A 23,481-nucleotide genomic window follows, 5' to 3' on the forward strand; every position below is an offset into this window, starting at 1 on the left:
AGGCAGTTCGAAGCCTTGTGACATTCGGATCGATAATGTGCAGTAAACAGAAGTGCAGGTGAGCAGGGAGGGGGCAGGAGGTGGACAAAGCCCAGGCAGAAGAGTGCAGGGGCAGAAGGTCCACATGCCAAGAGCAAGGAAGGGCTCAGTGGTGCAGGCGCGGCCAGGCTACTGAAGGGCAATGCAGCCCAGAGGGCAAGTGCAGGTTAGGGATCAGGGGAGACGAAGTGCAAAGGTGTACTGTCAGGGAGGAGCTGCCCAGTAAGACTGAAGGTACCAGGCAGCCAGTCCAGAGGGAGAATATTAGCAGGGGTGAGGGAAGGGAGAATGCCTCTGAGGAGGTGCAGTTGAAAGTGGGCCTTCTTGCCAAGGTCCAAGATGTGTGGAGAGAAGGAAAGGAGTCAAAGAGGACAACAAGGTTTTTGCCTCACAGGAGAGTGAGGGGAGTGGGCCCACGGAGGTCGGCCAGATTGTAAGAGGGAAGGAGGGAGCAGGAGACCCAATGAGAAAGACAGTCTTACTGGTGTTACAGCAAAAATCGTTAGCAGTGCACCATGACTGAATAGCAGATAAAGAGTCAGGAAAGAGGACGATGAGGAGGCGGCAGGGGAGAGAAGCTTGAAGGAGAGTTGTGTGTCGTCTGCAGAACACAAAGTTAAAAGGGAAGGCCGATAAAACGGGCTGGGGAGGAGGTAGTGGTTAAAAATCCAAGGTGAGAGAATAGAGCCTTGAGGGACACTACAGGTGGAGAGTGAGATGGAGGAGAAAAAGGCCCAGTTGAACATGGGACAGTCGTTCAGAGAGGAAGGTCAGCCCGTCCAAAACCAGGTCTGAGATGCCAAGGGTATCACAGAGCAGATTTATAAGGGCGGCATGATTGACCGTATCAAAGGCAGCGGAAAGGAGAATGAGAACATCATGAGAGTTGGAATCAAGATTAGAGAGCGGGTGTTCAGGAGTGCAGTTTCAGTGCCTCTGGCAGCTCTGAAGCCAGACTGGTGGTTGTGGAGACAACAGATTTAGTGTGGTGGATAAGGTGGGAGATGGGGTTCACACAGGAAGGATACAGTGGCAAAAGAGCGATTGCAGGAATCAGCCAAGGGAGACAATGTTGTCCTTGATAGTTCTGGAGGAGCAGGGGAGCACCTGTTTGGATGAGACTTCAATAGAGCGTACTTGTCTAGATAGAGACCTCATCAGGGGGAGAGGGAAAAGGTTGTCCTGAAATGTAGTATATCTAAGAGGCCAGAGAAGTGCAGGGGGCCAGGCAGAGGAGAAATGGAGACTGCGGAAGGATTGGTGCGTTCCAGCCGTGTCAGTGACACCAGAGATGTGGGCTTAGCTATAGGCCCTCTTCGCGCAAATGTCTGTATTGCCTTTGGAGCAAGTGGCAGGCCAGTTTGTCAGAGGATGTGCTGAAAGCCCGCCACTTCCGCTCAGCTGCTCTGCACTTGTGTTTGAGAGGCGAGGCGAGGTCAGAATCATACCAGGAGTTGCGCTTGGATGCAGGTTTTACGCAGATCCTCTTGACAGGGGCAAGGATCTCTATGTTGGGGATGGAGAGTGGAAGGTTAGTAAGGGCTGTGTCAGAGTGAGAGTCAGTGGCAGTTGGACCGTGGGCCTTGATGGTTGGGGGATGGGGGGGCGGTGGTGGGGTGTGCGACTTGAGCCAGATCTCCTTAAATTCTGTTAAAAGTAGCAACGGACACTCGCTTCGTAGGTCGAATGATTGAGGGACTGGCAATGAAGGCCGGGGGAGGGATGGTTTAGCAGGGGAACCCAGGAGGTCCAGGTGATAGGAAAGAGTATTATCAGACCAGGAGAGAGGAGTAAGGAGAGGGTAGATGGGGATGTCTGCGGAGAAGAGAGCATCCTAGGTGTGTCCAGCTAAGTGCATCAGACCGGAGGGAAGAATGGAGAGGGAAAGAGGCAGAGGTCGCGGAAGAGTCCAGAGGCCACATCAGGGGAGTCTAGGTGAATTTGAAGTCTCAGAGGAGGAGAAGCTTGGAGGTGAAGGCCAGGAGAGAAGAAGGCGGGGTCAGCTCACTCTGACAGGAAGAGAGGCCTGGTCAGGGGGCCTGTAGATGGCGGCCAAAGTCAGATAGGACAGGGGAGACACCAAGCCTGCAGACTAGCCATTTGAAAGAGGAGTAGGCTCAATTGCGTATGATAGGACAGTGTGTCCCCGGTCTTCCCTCAGTGGGTCCCTGCTACTAAGTCCAGTCAGGCCTGGGCTTAGAGAGGATTTTGTAACCCCCAAAGCTTGTGACAGAGCTGGCAGTAAACCACGTCTCGGTGAGAGCAAGGACGTCTAGGCCAAGGTCTTCAAGGAGGTGGCAGATGTAGGGAGTTTAGCTAACAAGCAGGTTGCCACTTTTGAGGAGGGGTACAGGAGTGTGGTACACCCATCAAGGTGGCAGAGGGGCCAGAGAAGAGGCGGAAGAAATGGCAGAAGGGAGGAAGTTGATGAGAAGGAAGACGCCCATCAAGCAGGAGGAGGAGGTAGGGCCAAGAGCCCTGGACCGTGACAGTGCCATTTAGGTAGACATTAATGATGGCCCTAGAAGACAGGATGTAAGAGTACTTCCCAACGGGTGCCACCATTGATGGGAGGGGAAGAGAAAGGGGAGAGCACCGAGACCATGCGGAAATCACAGATCCGGAAAGGGAACGACAGAATGTCAGTGAATGACTTCCCGGATGAAGCATTGACATAGGTGTCCGTGATGGGCAGGCCTGGATTGAGACCAGGAGATCCTTCCAGACTTCGGCAGAGGGATAGGATAGGATAGGATAGGTGATGAATAGCAGAGTAGATGAGCAGGAGAGGGATCTGCAGTGCACAACACCGAACTACACCACACAGCAAAGCAGTCAAAATCTACAAAATAAATGTCAAAGGGGAGGGAGCCTAGGTTACATCATACAGCAGAAACGCAAGACACCAAGAAGCGAGTCTAGAAGGAACATTCTAGATAGAGGTGAAAGACCCAATTAATAGCACAACAGCAATATAAAAACACACAGATCGATCTTCCTAAAAGAGCAGGGGAAAAAAAGCCTAATTTTTAATTGCAACAGCAATGTAAAAACACATATTTGACTTTCCTAGAAGAGGGAAAGCCTCAATGGAACATTTGGCAAGCAATGGTCAGCAAGCAGAACAATGGCTATTTTTAATGCCATATACTATGTATATAAGGACTTTTTCTACGATACATAAATGTACGTACTTTATACAGAGTGCCCGGGCCAGTTTTCCGCCTGCTGCTCTTCACTGGAATGAAAGGAGTGACCGATCAGCTCATAAGAGGCAGAGCACAAAAGGGAGCAGGGTTATGGAATATATATATCACTAATAACTTTGAACTTGCATGACTGATTTGGCTGATATTATTTAATTATTTTTTTAAAATACTTTATTGATTTTACATATTTTGCAGACAAAAGTGTTACTGGCATGCCCAGACAAAGTTTTGGGAAGGATGGGTTAGAAAATGTAGAAGTTAAGAAAGCAAACAATACACTGTTTTCGGCCTACTCCCATTAATTTCCCCAGACATAAAAAGTTTGAATATTCTGCGCTGCAAAAACTGCTGGATGAAAATGGACCAGGTACGAAAGCATGAAAAGTTGACGAAGGGTCTGGGGTTATTCCATCCAGCAGTTAAAATATTGACGGAAAAGGCCCCCCACCACCCCCACAAAATCATAGCTATATCGCCCATTGTGCTTTGCAGCAGAGACTTTTCAGAAATAAAAAAGCTACCTTTTTTGTTCGATATGAGATAACCGTTATAAAAGGGTATAACCGGGGATAGCCAAAAATGAAGTAGTGGGAAAAATGCCATTTGGAGGAGGAAAAAGGATGACCTGGCAACAGGCTAGAGGTGGGGAGAGGGAAGAGGACACCACTGGGAGTGGGGGAAATAAGTTTAGAGCTCGAATGTTTTCGCATAACCAGGGTTATAAGGGATAACCCCGGTTACAGTAGAAAAAGGGGTCCGGAATTAAGTGTTTCACACGAAACAAATGTTGGGTGGGGGATTGGAGAAGGGTAGGAAGGATAAAGAACTTGGGGGTGGGGTGAGGGGGGGGGGCATTTGGTGAGTGCCTGGGAGAACAGTGAAGAAAAAGGGGAAAGGAGGAAATGGGTGTGGCCGAAGGATATGGCTATTGGGTTACTTTAAGGAACCGAATGGTGCAACAGGGAAAGTGGACATGGCCGAGGCCATGGCTAATGGGACCGGAAGAAAGCGATTGGGTAATGTGAAGAGGTCACGGCTGAAGGCCAGGGACAATGGTTATGAGTGAAGGTTGTGGCTAGTGTTTTGGGAGACAAGGCAACCCCCCCCCACCCCTTCTCCTTTAAATAGGAGACAAAACTACTCATGCAATAACCACAGATCCCGCCTGGAAATAGAGACGCTTCGTACCAAAGTTATTTTGCACCTGGCCCAATTCCATCCAGAGGTTTTGCCAGCACGCTGGAGCAAAATTTTGAATCTCCTTTATGGGAAAATAAATGGGGAATAGGGGCAAGCACAATTTTGACATTCAGCCAAATCAGTCACACAAGTCAAAAGCTATTGGGAATCAATTTATTTATGGAACTCCATACTCAACCATAGTTCGGCAAATAGATTAGCTCCTCAAGCGTTTGTCAGGTGTACATTTATTAGACCAATTAATATTACGATATTATGGACACTGCAATTTTGTCTGGTCATTTACTTATTGAAAATGCATGCAACCATATGTGAAATGTGGCAGGCACGGTTTAAAGTGAGCAGTTATGCTTTTATGAATGTGTGTTTTGAAGTCATTCTTCACGACTCCTCATTGAAACGAAGTGTTGCTATACTCTCAGCTTAGACTGCGAGCAATCAAAAAGATCTTTCAACTTGTGCCCATTTGTGCGCTTACCAGTTATGTTCGATTTACAGGAGGGGACCGCTGTGTTCTATTTGACTTCTACTCCATATGACCCTCGCAATGCACAGCAGGTATTTAATATATAATGTTAAATACTCCAATTTCACCAGTTTTGCCATTTACAGATGACATTGTTGTAAAAGGGTTTGCTCAGTACTGAATAATGGTTTTTAACACTTGTGTTAGCAGAAACTGCCATTTTAACTGCGTGATGGGAAGAAGTAAACAATTATCTTTTAATCTGTATGCATAACTAGGTGCAAATAAACTACTACAAAAGCATTTCCTTTTTCCCCAGTATACTCACATTGGGAACTAGACTTCCATGTTTGCGCCCTAAAAAAATAATTGTACTCAACTTTAAAAAATAGGGAGTAAAATACTCCCACTATCAAAATCGTATCTAAAGCACCATAACCATCTTTTACTTCCGCTATCCGTCTTCCTCACTGCATTTCTGTCTAAACCTCACAATGTTTCTATCAATGTCTCTTTAGCTCATTATTTCTCTACATCACTCCATTTCTCTTGCACTCCCTTTCCATTTCACTCGTCCATCTCACTTTATCACTCATCTCTTTAAGCATTTGTCTTGCTCTCATTTCTCCCCCACCTCCGACTTACTTTCATTCATTCCTGTATCTAGGTTCTTTTCTCAATTACTATTCAAATCTCTCCTTTCCCCATTTCACTTTCCTTCCATCACCTCTCAAAGCCTCTCCATCTTTCTACTACCTCCACGAAACTCTTGCGCTCCCGCCTGCATCTCAGTGCATCTGCGTTGCTTGCCACGGTAACAAAAACATGCAATGTACCAAAAACAAAATTAATAAATAATATATGTCAAACACTATTAAGACGGATTGATCCGATATTTCACTTTCTGTATTCATCTGCTACAATATTAATAAGCTTGTCTTTTTTGAGAGTGCCCAGTAGTAAAATTGGACATACAAGTGTGAATGCACATATGACTACACCGCTGACCTTCTGCTGAGCCCGACCATGAGATTCATATTCCAAAGAAATAGTTTGCAGCAAGTAATCAAATTAACAAGGGGGGTGGGGGGGAAGGGGGCCCTGGGAGTCCCTCTGCCAGACATTAGTCCTGCTTGGGAGAGACTTACCCAGAGTCTTTAGCTCACTATCTTTCACAGAGAAGAAATATTCCAAACATATCAGTCTTTGTCCTTCCCTGGGGCAGTCCAGCACTGAAATGCTAGGCAATTCTCCTCTGAACTCACTATTCTTAGAGAGGCCCAGCTACACCCTACTGATGAGGTTCAACCAGACCGAAACACTTGTCTGGGGTTGCTGTTGGTACTCTTGTTCAGAGGAGAATTGCCTAGCATTTCGGTGCTGGACTGCCCCAGGGAAGGACAAAGACTGATATGTTTAGGATATTTCTTCTCTGTGAAAGATAGTGAGCTAAAGACTCTGGGTAAGGCTCTTGTAATCAGGACTGGCAGAGAGCCTCCCAGGACCCCCCCCTTGTTATCTGCAGCAAGTAGTCACAAATAAAAATGTTGGTTCAAATAGACTACTAAGAATTAACAAGCAATACTTCACACTTGTTTGAGAGCAAGCAACGTACCAGCAACGGTAGAGCGAGTGTAATTAATGTGCGCCAACTGAAACAGACATTTACCAGTATATATATTTTGTCAACAAGAAGAGAACTTCAGTTTTAAATTAGCACCACTTGAGTACTATCCAAGTAGCTGGTATACTATACAAGGTATATTGAGAGTGTGCAATGCAACACCGAGAGGACAAGCAAACAACCACCCAACCCTGCAAAAAGATTTTGGACAAGGTAGGCCAGTGGTCTTCAAACTGAGGGGGTACAGACTCCTGAAGATATTGCAAGGGATTTGGGGGGCGATGTTCTTCATAAAGGTAGTGCAGCAACTTATTTCAGTAGAGAAGAAAAAAAGTCACCCAGGGTGGCTCAGCAGCAATATTGTTTATTCTTTGTGGGGGGGCTCAGGAGAGAAAGAAAAGAGGGGGGGAAGAGGGAAAGAAAAAAAAAGGCACTGTTGGAGGATGTCATCTGCACATTTCGCAAGAATCCGGTATGGTCACACTAAATAAAATTATAGTAGAAGTATAAGAACTTCTCTCCCATTGTGCTCCTTTCTCGGATAGTGATGTTTTAGCCATGACTACTTGTTCTCATCCTACTTCTACTAGTTGGTAAAGGTCATTCTCCCCCCTCTTTTGTCCCCTTTCTTACATATGTTCCCATCATCTGGCTCCTTTCCGACCTACTTTAAGATAGCCACTGTCCTTCCTCTATTGAAAAAGAATTCTCTGGATATCTCTGATCTTGCTAATTTTCACACCATTTCACTCTTGCCATATCTGTTTAATTGTCCATCGTCAAGGTAGTGCCACTTCTTTTTCCTTTACATCTTGTGGTATCTTGAGTGCCTGGGCTATTCAGTCTTGTGTGCATGTGTTGGTCTGTGCTAGTGGAATGACTAATGGAATCTAAGGTTATCTAGATTCCAGAAGTGACGGTTAGAGGGAATTCAGGACAGAGTTGATACCTGGTGGATGCTTATATCAAACTCTCCTGCATAATCACTTACCTTGTAACCTGTAACAATTGAAGACTACTCCTGGGTTCTGCGTTGTTCCTGCCCGTCTTACCAGATTCCACACAATCGTGAGGTCATCTGGGTCACTAAGGAAACCACTCTAGTCTGTTTCTAATTCTACTCTGAATGCCCATCATTTAAAGTTGTGTTCACGTTAGGTTTATCACATCTTTGTGCAGCATTTGATGCAGAGTAGACCATTCTATGCTGTTTTCTTTTGGTCATCTTTGGGCATTTCAGGTCTGATCCTTCAATGGTTTTCTTATTCCAGTCGTTCATTTGCAGTGTCTTGATAAAGGTCTCCCTCACTCCTTTACCATTGCAAACCAAAAGAGAGGGCATGTCCTTGGGCCTCTTCTCTTTAATCCTCAACCTCTGGCTTCTTTGATCTCTTCCCATGGGCTTCAGGGGCAATTAATGGACGCCAAAGAACCAAAATTTTACTTTCCCCTCCTTTAACAACATTATTCATCAGGAAGAGAAAAGCTGAATGGCTTCACAGTTCTCATCTCCCTCCATTAACCTCACCTTTTCCAATCACGTTCCCCTCCGATACGGTTACGTCTCGTGCCCGTAACTTGGGTTTCATCTTTGAATCTGCATTCTCACTCCAAAATGAAATCTATCATATCACTATCACAATCCGGCAGATTCTATCTTCATAACGTCAGAAAGATTAATCACCAAATGTTCTCCTATACTAAACTTCCACTTCAAGCTTGTGTTCTTGCTCAACTATTGTTGCTCTTTATGAAAGCAGTCTACCAGCGCATGCCCCCCCCACCCCCCATTCTGTTCTTCGCTACGGTTTTGGACTGCAGTACTCTTCAAATATATTCCTGTTTTTTTAATTCAACTTCACTGGCTTCCTACAGGATCTAGATGTGGTCTGGTCTTCGTGTGGTCATGCTTTTGACAACTTTTTAAAAATTCCTTATATCACCCTCTAAGGTTCTTCAGTCTTCATCTTAGGTTCTTCTCTTGGATTCTCATCATCCCATTTTGGATACCTTCATGAGCTGTTCCTAAACTATGTAATTCTCTAGATATTTGATCTTGCTCTAATGTTGCAAGTGTCTTAAACTGCATCTTTGCAGTATGCTTTCCTTATCAGGGCTTTTCTTGACTTCCGGCTGTCCCATGTTTTTTCACTCGTCATGCATAAATATATTTTTGTACTGTTATAGCTTTGTACAGCAACTTGGATAAAAGCGCTATATAAATAAATGGTTGAGCTAATTATATGGGATAACCATGCTGTGGCTCTTTGCTGTACCAATAATACGAACCAGAGCACACATGGAAAGATTATAACTATGGAGCATTTTACTGTATGTTGGCCACAAAACATTCAGCCTGCTGGTACATAATGGAGTCCAATGTGAACATGAACATTTGCAAGCTATGGATTTGGCAGTCAATTAAACATTTGAATTTCAAAAAAATGCTGCGCACTATGAAAACGAGATTTGGTGAATTATTCAAAAGGACAATCAAATGGAAACTAAAGCATTATTAATAATTTGGAAAATTGGGTCATAAATTCTTAATGTTAATATCATTTTTAACGCCCAAAATGTAATTGATGGGTGCCCTGTTCTTTGCATAGTGAGGAGTACACAGATTAAATGGCTTTGATCGATGCATTTAAAAATGTGCATTTTGTACAAAACATACCAATATACTAAAATGTCCACTCCTTCCATGGATTCAGAGTAAAATACAAAATGTTTGTTCAAAGCAACTAAATTAAATCTATATGCATTGAATGAGTCTTCTCCATGTCATGCAAAATCGTGATTTCGTAGATGCATACAGAGGATGTTTATCTAGGCCGTGCACCAAAGTCATGACAAGAAGCGTTTAATATCGGTCATGGCTGCTGAGGTCAGATAGAGGGTGTGGAGTCTGGCTTATTGCCTCCAGAGCACTAGGGTGATAGCTGGTTAGATCAAACAATGGCTTTTGGAGACATGTGCGGTTTGCAGATAATGTCACAAAATGAAAAGTAAAAATGCACCAAAATAATAGTCAATCTATGGTCCAAAAATCGGTACGTTTCCGATTGTTCGATTAGAACACCCCAGAGCACACCTCCCTTAAATTGCAACGATTAGGCTTGCATAATTATAACCATTGCAATCGTTAATCTCCTATAAAAGCTAGTAAGCGACTAGTCGACTGCTGCATCCAAGCAGACCATTTCTGTATACAAGTTGGTCTAGACTTTATTCTCCGTTTATCACAGTATTACAAGCCCATTTGAGCTATATTCTCTAGCTACTCAACAAGCAATGATGGCAGCAGTGGCGTTTGTCTACTCCGCATTCAGATTTCCATCCCTCTGACAGTGATTTGCAGGGATCATATTTATGAACAACAATCTCAAAAGGCACAAGATTAGACATCTGAGCCAATATATAGAAAAACAAATGCAGGCAAATAAGTTAAAACCATCAGGGAGAGGAGTAGGGTGGCTCAATCGAGTACTTAAAAATGTGTGCAAAAGTGTCAGTGGAGCTCCAAATAAAAAAAAAAAAGTTACCACCACTCCGATAGTAGCAGACTTAGTAACAGGTTCATAAACACAGAGTGGTGGGTGTAACTTTGGTTGCAAAATACGGACCATAAACCCAATTATAGTAAAGTAAGCAGTGGAGTAATGTCTTAAAAACTACTGTACAAGTTGCTTGACAAGATTGTTTACAATATTGAATCATTTAATAACTTCACCTACCTCATTTCAGTACTGGATCCCATTGTGGAGATCATTACGGACCATCCTTCTCGTGAATGTTAAGGCCATCCATGCAAGTTTCAGTTGATATAATGTACAAGGATTTCTGTTATACAAAAATTAAAATGGACACTGAAGCAAGGTCTTCAAGAATCTGGAGAGATAAATAAGCAAACAACTAATTTTCATAAAATTACTAGTACATAAAGATCTGATGGTATTACTTGATCAGCATCTGCCATTTGTCGAGTAGTAAACATTTAGTCTTACTTTTTCTGAAGTTTAAATCCTCATTCAGCAATTAAAGCACTACATGTTTAAACAAGGCATTCAAATACCTAGGATTAACTATGCCAACTGATGTATCCTATGGATCCCTCACCAAATCCCTGCCTAATGTCTCCTCAGGTGGCCAGGGAAAGGCAGACGCTTCCTGATCCTGACCTTAGGGGTGGTGCTCTGCGGGAGGATCACCTGGGAGGAGGCCAGGCTCAGGGAGGTGAGACACAGTATTCATCTTCCTCCAAGGAATATGAACTGGAACTGCCGAAATACATAATCGATTGTTGCCACAATAATCTAACTCTCCCACCTGTTGAACACCTAAAAGTGGGCAAAATTAGCCAACACTCCAGTGGTATAAGAGTGGAAAAAAAAAAAAGCCTGAAGCCCATAGAGCCAAATGCAGCCGCAACTCAAAAGGGGGAAATGGAAAGTCTGAAAACCCTATTCCTCTTTTCAACCCAAACTGGTACCCGATTTGAATGATCTTCCGTCATTTAATGTTACAGAAAATAAAAGGCGAATAAGATGTAAAAAAAGGGACTTCAAGTCTCATAAGTCTCCCAGTACTGGGACGAGGAAGCAAGGCAGAGGAATACTACTGTGGGAGCGGACTCCCAATTAGTGTAGATTACCTACACCTGAAATGGACAGGCTTAAAAAGCCCACTAAGGTGCAGGCATCAAGATAAAGGAGTACAGCAGCAAAAGAAGCAGCATGGGCAGTGTTTTGCAGCATAGAGGGAGACGCGAGGCAAGATACGCCAGGACCACCGACACGTCTGAAGCGGTGGCGTGTCCTAGAAAGTCTTGCCTTAACCTCTTCCTGTTGTAGAGATTGTGCAGCGGGTAGCAGCAGTAGCGAGGGAAGTGTGCCCTCTTTGGAGGTTCCAGGTGGCTGGGTTGCACCTGGCCCTCTCCCGAGCAGAAGAAGGTCCAGGAGGCTGTCCACCCCAGCGGGAGGAGAAAGTACTGAAGACTTGTGAACACTGAGCAGAGCGTAATCTAGTGACTTATGCAGAGTTCACAGCTTGCAAGTGACTCCAGAGCACTCCAATGATGCCCGCGTGTTCAAGGCAAGCAGCTTCAGTTGTGTGAGTGAAAGCAGCAATAACTTTCGCGGTAATAAACCATGCGAAAAAACATGCTGCGATGAAAGGACGTTTCACCATTTTTTTAATACTACACTACACAAAACCAACAAAAGCTAAACCTGTCGAAGTAAAGTGACTGTAAGTAAGCACATTAAATTGTGGGAAGCCCAAAACCCCAGTGGGGAAGCTGTAGAAGGTGCAAAATCCTACAAGCAACACCCAAGCAGAGTATTAACGAGCCATCCCAATATAACAGTGCTCAAGGCCAGTACTGAGAGGCTTAATGGCTGTAAGACGTGCGGCTTATGAGCTATGAGACACATCAGGTGATAGAAATCAGCATTGTCAAGGCCAAGAGAGAAGAAAAGTGAGACTCTTGGTCATTATTTGGTTGTTGGTGCAGAGGGCAAAGAAAGGTGGCAAACAGGCTGCCCTTCTGGAGTAAGTTGTCCAGAGGGAGAGGAGCAGAGTTGCCAAGGAGTCTAAAGAGCACTAACGTGGTTCCTCGATTCCCTGCAACTTGTTCAGTTTGATGCCAACAAAGTCTAATGAAGTGGTTATTCTAAGTTGGAAGTTACCACTGAAGCACTTCTGTTCTTTTTGGTGAAAGAGTGGAAAAGCAAGAGAGTAAAGCTGTACGGCAAGAAGTGTTGCCTAAAAGTGACTGGCAAAGGAATAAACCAAGTTAAACCAGGTAGTAGTTGATGCAAGCGCTGAACTGTGGTTCAGAAACCACTCATGTTAATGTGGGACATTCGAAGAAGAATTGGCAAAAAGAGGTTAAAAAAAGAATGGTAACTTTTCCTTTCAACAAGCTTTCAAAAAGGACAAAATAGTTTGTCCTTTTTGGCAATCTGTTTCGTGCCATCCCTGCAAAGCAGGGATTGCACAACACTAAATCCAACCCCCAGGATACCCCCACGCCAACATGAAACAAAGTAATGTTCACTGCGGCATGCATTTCGTGCTGCCGTGGTGAAAATGAAGGAGTCTGCACCTTTCTCACCCTCAATCTAAACGGCTATTGTGCCATTCAGATCGAGGGAGGTGTTGGAAAGGGGAGACCACCAACCGAAACACGCCACCTACACCACATGTCCTACTTTCCCGCGTTCCCACACATGTCCCAATGAAAACGGTACATCACATTTGTGGATGCACCTACTTGGGCGCAAAGGGAAAAGGCTAACCCACTGGTAACCCCAAGCCTTTCGGCAGAGCAGATTTTGCTTATGTGGACAACCTACAGCTTTAAGCCTAAGGTGCCGAAACCACCAAGGAAAACAGGAAACCCCATGCATTTCCGAAAAGCAGACACCTGTGGGAATTCAGAGGTCTGACTTGCGCTAATTGCCCAGAATGTATTACCCACAATACCAGAGAGTCTGAAATTTGGTGGAAAAAAAAATAAATAAAAAACACAATTTCCACTTTGTCGGGGATTGTGGGTAATACATTCTGGGGCAATTCATGACAGTCAGACCTCTGAATTTCCACGGGTGCCCTCTTTTCAGAAATGCACGCGGTTCCCCATTTTCCTTGGTGGCGACACCCTAGGGCCAAATCTGAAGGTTGTCCACATGAGCAAAATTCCTGAACATATGCTCTGCCGAAAGACTGAGTTATCCGCATTTTTTCCCTTTGCGCCCAGGTAGGTGCACCCACACGTGAGGTACTGTTTTCATCGGGACACCTGTGAACGCGTGAAGGTACGTCATTTGTGGGTGTCCGGTCAATTTTTCGAATACAAAGGGTCGAATGAAGACCTTTTGATCGAAAGCAAAATGACCGAAAAAAAGGATAGACTTTTCTTTTTTCGAATATATAAAAAACTTCATAAAAAGAAAACGGGGGGACCCCCCCCCCATAAAAAAGAAAAAAAAAAAGAAAAAAAAAATACATTTTAAAAAAAAAAAAAATCGGTCATTTTATTGTCGAAAAAAGGCATTTGAGCCTTTTGTTTTGAACTTTTAACCCAGAACCTTGTGGCGTTTGCGTGGTTTTCGTAACTTTGACCCATTTGATGCTGCCCTTTGTCACACAACCCTTTCATTCCCAAATGTGACCTACATTTAGTAGCTGCTTTAGGCACTATACACTTTCGTAACCTGCACAAGTCACCTACCCTTCAAAAGGTCTGCCTGTGCTCTTCCAAAAAATGTATGCTTGCCCTTCCTCACCACATTGGTTTTCCTCATTTATACATGCCAAGTATGTCTGTTTAGGCCATAAGCATAAAACTGTTTTTGGCTTGTGGTATTGCTCGTTTTGTGAAACATTACAAAATGTGCGATTTCCTAACTGGAAGAGTCGGGGGAATGTAGCAGAGGATTGTTTCTCAAAATTCACAGAAGCCATTGCCTTACCACGCCAACCATGTCCACCACAGAGCTTTTTTTTCTGTAATTTTCTAGATTTTCCCCCAAACTATGGAATTTTTCCCTACATAGTTGTTGCCTGACCCGCTCAAATCACCCCTTCCTAAACTTGGAATTTGGTCTACTTTTCAGAAATGTATGGCTTTCTGACCTCCCAATCAGCTTTCCTACCCTTTTCTTCCATTCCGTCCACGCATGTCTTATTGGAAAAAAAGGGCCAAAAATCGCCTACCTCTCACAAAACGGTTGTCAAGCATATCAAAATAGGTTTTTTTTGGTTTCCACTCAACCGGTCCTTGAAAGCCTGGAAAATTGGGAATTCAGCACAGCAAACCATTTGTTTCTAGCACTTAAAAGGAAAAAAAACCCAGGCTTCTTTGTACATCATTCTATTGGCATTTTTTGCAAAAACCCAAAATGTTCACCCTTTTTGGTTACTTTTTCACCCCCCCCCTACAGCAAACTAGGATTCCTTGGTGGCGTTACGGCCTCCTACATGTGGGGGGGGGGGGGGAAGGGGGTAATTTGGACGAGATATCTCGTCTAACAAAAAAGTTAGAAGGGATTGAATGGTCATACCAAAATCACAAAAAAAAGGCCTTGGCCGGGGGGAGGGGGTACCCATGGCAGTTAAGGGGTTAAACCAAAGTTGTCGTAAACCATTCCGACAAAGACATTAGTTATTAATCTAAATAAATATATAAAAGTTGAAACCTGTTATTCCAGAGGGAGTTGGAATAGACCATTTCTTTGAAAAACAAAAGTTGGGACAAATCATCCTGGCCAAGACCATTGCAGTTTACTCGGAGAAGACTAATGTGAGACAGTTCTTACTCCAAGAGGAGTTGGAACTTACTTTTCATACCTTACTAAAGCAACAGAACTTTAGGTTACCAAGTACAAATCCTTAAGAACTGTATTGGAACTTTGTGTCAAACCAGATTGCCCTTTTTCGTCTGGACTGTGGAGAAAACCATTGTTCAGATCTGGGGAAAGGAAACTCACCCAGGTTATGAGCGAGAGCTTGATCCTATTTTGAATCCAATCAGATGTCACGTATGGTTGAATTGAATTGCCATACAGTTCCTTTTTGCTTTATTGGTGTTGTGTTTCCTTTATTTTAGACAAGGAAACTTTCATCTGGGTAGGGATAGGGAGGTGTTTATCCAACCTTTTTATTTAATAAAATGGCTAAAGCAGAAAACGTTACAAGGTTATCCGCCTCACATTTCTGTCCCTGAACAGAATGGTACTCAAAGCTTCCCAAAACTGAAACAGAGGGATGTCAGTTATAAAAGTAGAGAATTATCACCACATGTCTCCCCCCCTCCCTCCACAGCCTATCCACCACCCTCACCAAGGTTCGAAAAGCAAAGCGTCCTGGGCAGCCCCAGCAAGATACCTAGCGAACCACATCAATACCGACCATGCCCCACCCAACAGACACGGCACGGCGCACACGCACACACATTCTGATCAATGCTCACTCAACTGTCACTCACGGCGCAGAGATTGCAGACCTCATCTCGTACAATACCCTGAATTGCTCTTCATCGTGGAAGCTTGGTACCCCCCCCCCCCCATAGTCACTCCCACCCCCATGTCCAACGTTCTCCTATCCCCAGGCTGCTGCATCCAACAAGACTACTGGCCAGGAAGGGCAGAAGTGGCAATCTACAGGAGCGATTGGCCGTTACATTATCCATTCTTCCTGTGCAAGCTCATTTGAATCATTCACCCGCTGGTTCCCTTTTTCCTCACAAGTAATCCATAAACGTCCTCATTTACAGACCAGAGTAAGTCTTTCATTGACGACCGCTCCACTCACAATGCCGAATTCGCACACAGTAATCATTCAGTCTAACGCCGACAACCACTCCACGCACATTCGCACTGAACTTTAGCAAATTGTGATCTCCCCGCACACAGAGGCAAAAACCTAGACTCACGGCTCGCCCAGCCACAGGATATACAAACCCGGCATCTATGCCCACCCTGGCTACTGCCCCACTTCCCCACAGATCGACCAAGTGCTATCACGCACCAGGATAATAAAGTCCCGATGGAGTTAGGAGGCTATGCATGTAAAATGGACTCGATTGAGTGCGACACAGGAGAGGGGGGTGGGGGGGTGTTTATGAATGGAAAGCAGGAGACATTTTGTTCAAGTTAGATAGTACGCCCATAAAGGATGTGCACATTGAGGAGGGAGGTGGTGTCGGGCGAGCGGGAAGTATGGGATATGGGACAGTGAGGTCCAACAGGATGCAGACAGAGCTGAGGCAAGACGAATGGGATACAGTGTATGAGATGGAGGACAATGAAGGGGATGTGCAAGCCGGAGGATACACCACGGGTGGCAAGTTTGTGGGGACCATGTTTAAGGAATAGGTTTGATCGGGTGGCAGTGGCAAGTGTTGGATAGAAAAAAGGGAGGCGTACAGGTACCCAGATGCCGTTAGTGCGTCCTGCCCAAGCCTTTATGCAACATGTACCCTGGGAGCAAATGGGAATAATTTGAGTAAGCTGCTCCCGCCCCCTTACTGCCGGGGTTGGTAAGTGGATCTATGTCTTTGGGGGAAAAAAAAAAAAAAAAACCAATCCCTTGGCCGTTGGGGATATGAAAAGCTTGCTTGTCGCAATTGTGGGGGAGCGTTGGGGAGAATTCTCATTTCTGTGCCAATTCCCTTCAACCTTAGAGACCCAGCTCTTCTTCTGGAATTTAGGACTTTAATTTTAACCTTGGAGTGAGTAAGACCTCTCACTCATGTGTTGAGTCCACTGTTTTTGGAGTCTGACAAACTCAACAGGCTTGTATGACACACACTACCTTCAGTGCAGTGTCACTGAAGTCCTTTGGATTTCGCTTAAGGTTTAAATACCTCTTCTTGTGTGAACTACCGTTCCCAAGAATAGTAAGTGAAATTGACTATTTACCTTCTCTTTGTAGGTCCAGCACACACCATCTTATGTAGAGTGCTCAGGGGAGGGGTGATAGCGGGGGGCAAGGGGGTTACCCAGTAGCCTCTTACCCTACATTGTCATTTAACCTTTTTATGTTACCATCACTACTTTAAATGGCTGGTGGCAGTTGTGGCTGGTGGCAACCTTCAGCTGCAGTAGAGCACCCATGGGTGACCATTTGGTTACAATGGCCCGCTTGTGAGGTCTTTCTTGGGCTTTACTCAATGCGTCAAAACGGGTTTGAGCCCTTTGTTCGTCTTGCGTTTGGCGGGATTCAGCCCTGAAGCCAGCCTCTGGCTCCAGTGTGTCGAGAAGGACAGGATGTGGGGGGGGGGGGGGGGGTCCCGAAAGTCCTGTCCTTTGCCTCTAGGAATGCCTGAAGGCAACCAGTCCCGATTGGATGGCTGTACCCTGCTGTGTGATCGACAGCCTAGGCTGTGCACGAATGGGAGAAACCTGCTTAATAAGGTGAGGGTTTTGGAACGAGGCAGAGTCAACCACTGGGAGAAGCACCAGACGAAGAAACCCTGAACGAAGCTTGCTGCATCCTCCTGGAACTTAGAATTGCACAGTGAAGACTGGCTTCTGTGCCAAAACTCACTTTTCATATTTGACAGAATCTCTGGAAGGGACGACTTTTTCCCTTGGGTTAGTTGGACCAACTAACCCAGAGACAAACTCCAATGGACCATCTTCCCTGACTGGCTGTACTTCATTGCTGCAGGAACCGAATGCCAGTGGTTGAGTAATCCATAAATCCAAATCCGACTAGATGCTCCAGGAGTCTAAGGACCCTCCAGAAGGAGGACGACCAGAGCTAGGGAGTCCCCTAACCAAAGTGCAGGAAGCCCAACCGGTATCAGAAATCCGCGACGGTGCCGTTTACTAAGCGCTGAAACCACAAAGTGCTGCTGAACCAAAAGTAAATTTAAAAAATAAAAATAAAAAAAAAGGAGCCCGTAGTTGCCGACGACCTCCCAAGTACTGCCACAGGAGTCCTCCAGACGTCCTCCCCTTTGTCCTCACGACTGAGGCTCAGGAACACAGGGTATGTGCACCACTGTAGCAAGACAGAATCCAGCTGGGCCACACTTCTTCAAACCAGAGGTACTGTGTAGTAGACTTAGGGTACTAACCTCATTGTCTTTTAGCTGTGGTTTTCTCAGGTGAGATTTGCAGTGGCTTAGAGTTGATTTGAACTCTCTCGCAAGTGATACACTTGTGACCTTACAAGTGCTTTTTCTAACAAACACTAACTTTGTGCAAGACTTGATTCCAAGAAGTGCCCAAGAAAGAAATGCAGCACAAAACGGAAATGAAAAAGATGTCGCTGGATTCTGCTTCGCTTTCAGTGTCTTCTAGGTCTACTAGTCCCAAGAGGCCTCGCCTACCTAAAAAAGCAGCAAGTATGTTACGTACCAAACTTGATGTGTTGGATTGGCTGGGTATGTTTGAATACACCTATGGTCTTCAAGGAATAAGTGGGAATGATTAGATTCATTGGCTCGTGTCTAGGCTTCCCCTGAATGGCTGTGATGCTGTTATGGAGTTGGATGCCAGTGATGGAAAAGATTAGGAGTCAGTTCTGCTGGCAATAGCCAGATTTCAGAAAACTTCCCAGTACCTTAAGAGGTTTAGGACCTTCAAAAAGACAGTGTACCCATTGTGCTACCTGGGTATGTGAATGTCCAGGTAAACAGATGGTTGGGTTAAGGGGTTCAGAGTACACACCTTTGGAGGAATGAAGACACTTTGCTTGAATATTTTTGATGCCTGCTCTCCTGAGCTGAGACAGCACTTGGATGACTCAAAGAAGACTGATCCTAAAAAGCTAGCACAAGCTGCTGACTTATGGGTAGCCAACAGGGCCACTCAGGGATTCTGGGGTAACTCACAAGAAGGAAGAGGGGAAGCAGCACAAGAACGAGGGAAACAAATTCCAATTCCAACCATCCAAAAGAGGGCCACAAACAATGGTAAATTCCATGGGACCCCTGGTAGGTCTAGTGAACCCTCTGTTGCCAAACCAGAGGGAGGTCAACGGAAACCACCATTCCAGAGAAAATTTGGGAAATGTTTTGTATGCGGGTCTGCAGATCATGTAAAAGGAGATCCCAGATGTAAGGGTCTACAATGCCTCCTTAGCCTTCATCCGTGAGGAAGAAGCCCAAATGGCAAGTGTACATTTTCTACTGGCTGAAGACCCCATTGGAGTTCAAGCCAGTGAATCTTTAATGTCCCTGGTTTGTGAGAACAGAACGTGGATGTTTATAACTTCATACCAGATAACACCAAAATATTATAAGGACAGTGTTTTGTAAATGGTCAAGAGACCCCTGCTATCAGAGACTGGGGCAAACAAGCATTACAGTGATTAACGTTTTTTCAAACTGGAGGATGTAGCTAAGGCACCCAAAAGGTCCCACTAAAGTTGCAAGAGGCCCTGTCCAAATAGTCCCTATTCTGCCAGCGCTCATCCAGTGCAATAATATGACAGAATTCCTGCTACTGTACAGAATTGGTATTGTACGTTTTGACCATATCTAAACAGTCACACGTACAAAAAGGTCTAAAAATGCTACCACCAAAAGTTCGACCACCAAACGTTCAATCCTTTGATGGTAGCATTGCAGGTAAAGACTGCGGGGGTGTCCCCCGCAACACCGCGCTCATTATACTTCACTGTATAGTGAGCAGGGTTGTGAGCCCCTGAAAAAAAAATAATAAAAAAAAAAAAAAAAAAAACACTGGTTACCAAACACGGAAGTGAAAGGGAACGGTCGCCGCAGGGACTCAGTATGAAGGTAAGTGGGGTTCGTTTATGTTGGGGGTGTTAGTATGTACGTGTGTTTGCATGAGAAAGGTGTGAACTTTTGGTGGTTCGCACTTTTCTCATGCAAACTTTCCAGCCGCGGGCAAATCAGCCGTGGTCGGATCACGTAGATCCACAGAATTAAGTGCCAGCGGGAGTCCTGTTGGGAAATGACTTGAAAACTCTTGGAGTAGTGTCCAGTACCCCCAGGGCTCCCAGCCAAAAGTGGGAGCAAACAAGATAGGCCAGAGGAGAGACTCAGTTTGAGGTGACGGAGATTTTTAATACCTCTAGTCCACAGGAAGGCCGCCGTTATACTCCCAAAACCAGGAAAGAGACAGAGAAATCCAAGATCTCGGAGAAAGGTTTGAACCCTAAACCTGTCCACAGGACAAGGATATCCCTGCCAGGACTTTCCCCAAGTCACTCCAGTGACCTCTTCCCCAGGCGATGTAGAGTGGTAGGCCCAACCAAATTCTGTGGAATCAGCTACTGGTGACAGAGCTGGAAGAACACCTTCCCTTCATTGAAGATCTGGATCCCAGAGCCCATCCTGAGCTGCAGACTTTACTTGCAGAAGGAGGACCATGCAGGGCACACTTCAGCAGAGGACAAAGTGTCCCTCTCTAGAAGGTCTGCACCAGGAGACAGCTTCTCAGCTGAAAGGGCAAGAGCCAGGGGAGCGTGGGCTTTACTGGGAGGATGGCCTTCTCTACAGTGAACCTACTGAGTCTACAGGAGACTGGTAGTGCCCCAGGAGATGAAAGTTCCTACAGTTAGCACATGAGATCCCGTTGGCTGGCCACTTGACCAAGGAGAGGCTCTCTCTACTTCTACTGGCCCAAGATGGAGGCGGATGTAGCTCCATTTTGTAGGAGCCGACTTCTGGCAAGAGTGGATCCAAGAATGTGGCACCTTTAGTGCCCCTGCCTGTGGTGGGAGTCCCTTTTGAGAGGGCAGGGATTTAAACTGTTGGTCCCCTAGACACTCCAACTTCCACAGGCAACAGATTTATTTCGTTTGTGGTAGACCATGCTACCAGGTATCCTGAGGCTATACCTATGAGAACTGTTACTACTCAGGCAGTGGCCAAGGACCTCCATGGTATTTTTACCAGGGTAGGTTTTCCTAAGTAAGTCATCTCTGACAGAGGATCACACCATGTTCAACTACATGCAGACCATGTGGAAGAACTGTGGAGTGACAAGTTCAACAGCCTGCCATCCCCAAACCAATGAGTTGGTGGAGAGGTTTAACCGTACAATGAAGAACATGATCGGTGCTTTAGAGGAACCCCTTCTCTTTGCTTATAGCGAAGTCCCTCAAGCAGGGGTTGGTTTCAACCCCTTTGAACTTAATGGTCATCCAGTCAGAAGCCCCTTAGCTCTGATCAAGGAAGGGTTGTGGAGTGCTCCCTCCCTACAGCCAGTGAGAGACTATGTGCTGTGCATCAGGAAGAGTATGGCACTGATGACAGATGCATCAGAAAACCTGAAAGCAGGTCAGGCTCTGGTCAAGCATTGGCAGGACCAGAAGGCCAACAAGGTGGAGTTTAGACCAGCTTGTATTGGTTATGGTACCTACAGGGCCTTACAGAACAACTTGGAGGTCAACTATTTAGTGGCCTTGGGCAACCCCAAGGAGGACCCTAGGGTTTATCACTAACCATCTGAAGGCTTATGTTTTCAGACCAGGAGCTTTGCTTCTAGCCTCCGATCAAGAGGAGGAGCTTGAGCCTCTCCCTGATCTCAGGGGACAACCTTCAGATGAGACAATGGAGTGAAACCCTCAGATTTGACTCGGATTCAACAAGGCCTTGCACTCATGCTGCAGTTTGCCTCCCTGTTTTCATAGACACCAGGCTTGACCCCTTGAGGGTCAGCATGATATTCTCACTGGTGACCGTCTCCCTATCAAAAGCAGGGTTTACAGAATGTCAGAACATACATAAAGGAAGCGGTCAAGAAGATGCTTGATCTTGGGGTTATTGAGGCCTCTACAAGTACATGGGCTGGTTCAGCCGTCCTAGTGCCAAACGCAGGAATCAAAGAATTGAGATTCTGTGTGGACTAAAGAGATCTCAATGCAGTCACCACGACTGATGCATATCCTTTACCAGGACAGATGAGCAGGTGGACAAACTTGGTTCTGCCAAGTTACTCAGTACGACCTGACCTCCGGCTATCGGCAAATAGCTCCGACAGACCATGCCAAGGAGAAAACTGCTTGCTCCACCCCAGGAGGCGTTGAACAGTTCAAGGTTATATCTTGTTGGACATAAGAATGCACCCGCTACATACCGGAGGATGGGGAATCAAGTTCTGAATGGGTTAGAGGACTTCTGCATGGCATACTTGGATGACATTGCGGTCTTCAGCCCCACTTGGGACAGGCATCTTCACCACATTGGATATGTTTTGCAGGCTCTGGAACAGGCCCATCCGACCATAAAGGTGAGTAAATGTCAAATTGGTCAGAGTAAAGTGGTCTAACTTGGACATGAGGTAGGAGGAGGTAAAAGGCCATTGCCTAGCAAATTACACGTACAAGACAAGACTGGGCCACACCTACTACTCACAAAAGTGAGAGCCTTCCTAGGTCTCACTGGGTATTACAGGAACTTCATAGAGAACTATGAAACTATAGCTTCTCCCTTGAATGTGATCTCCTCACCCAAATTCCCCAAGAAGGTCAGGTGGAATGAGGAGTGCACTAAGCTTTTGAAGGACTGATGAAAGCGCTTTGTCAAGCTCCTGTCATGAGAGCTCCCGACTACAACCAATCCATTGTACACACAGAGGATTCTAATATAGGGATAGGTGCAGTTTTGAGCCAACCCCCATCCCCATCATCTTCAGCCGGAAGCTGAAGGACAGACAAGGTGGGCAACCATAGAACATGAATAGTGTGCCATTGTCTGGTCTCTGAGGTTTAGGCCCTACTTGTATGGTGCTACTTTCATTAGTCAGACAGACCACCAACCATTGAGATTGCTAATGCAGAGACAGGGGAGAATCAAAAATTCTGGTCAATCAGCCTCCAAGGGTTTGATTTTACCATAGAACACAGGTTAGGGTGTATTCACCAAAATGCTGATTGTCTCTCCAGAAAGTATGACCGACGGTATGGGAGATTCATCCAGGAGGGGATTAAATACTCTGGTTCCTTAGTCTGGGGAGGCGAGTGTTGGGGAGAAATGTATGTGCCAATTCCCTTCAACCTTAGCGATAGTCAGCTCTTTTGCAAGACTTCAGGATTTTAACCCTGGAGCGAGCCCTTTTTCTTACTCCCTCATGTGTTGACCTAATTTGGATTATGTGTTTCCACTGTTTTTGGAGTCTGACAAACGCCATAGGCATCTACGTTTTTTATGGTGACAAACAGCACCTTCAGTGCAGTGTCGCTGAGAAGTCCTTTGGATTTCTCTTAAAAGTTTAAAATCACTTTTCTTGTGTGAGCTACCGTTCCCAAAAATAGTAAAGTGAAATTTACCTTTTCTCTTTGTAGGTCCAGCACACACCATTTTATGTGGAGTGCTGGGAGGGGGCGAGGGTGGGTTGACCTAGTAGCCTCTTCCCTACATTCTTATGCAACATTTTTATGTTACCCTCACTACTTTAAACGGCTGGTGGTTTATTTTTCTAACCATTGTGCTTTTCTACTGCAGGCTGAACCCT

General features: G+C 45.3%; 1 protein-coding gene across 8 annotated transcripts in view; it reads right to left on the minus strand.

Annotated features, from left to right (window-relative positions):
- The window catches only part of SOCS5 (suppressor of cytokine signaling 5), a 120,801-nt gene that overhangs the window by 23,156 nt on the left and 74,164 nt on the right, over positions 1–23,481 (minus strand). For 3 of the 8 annotated variants that reach the window (XM_069608434.1, XM_069608431.1, XM_069608435.1), the window contains exon 3: positions 10,276–10,381. The exons of 3 other annotated variants lie outside the window; for them this stretch is intronic. The gene's annotated coding sequence lies outside the window, so the exon portion shown is untranslated. Of the gene's footprint in view, positions 1–3,233; positions 3,278–10,275; positions 10,430–23,481 lie in introns of all 8 variants that reach the window. 2 more of the 8 variants (XM_069608433.1, XM_069608432.1) reach the window with 2 other exon arrangements.

This window comes from Ambystoma mexicanum, chromosome 4q (genome assembly GCF_040938575.1).
Source record: "Ambystoma mexicanum isolate Mex_15411 chromosome 4q, UKY_AmexF1_1, whole genome shotgun sequence".
Taxonomy (NCBI): domain Eukaryota; kingdom Metazoa; phylum Chordata; class Amphibia; order Caudata; family Ambystomatidae; genus Ambystoma; species Ambystoma mexicanum.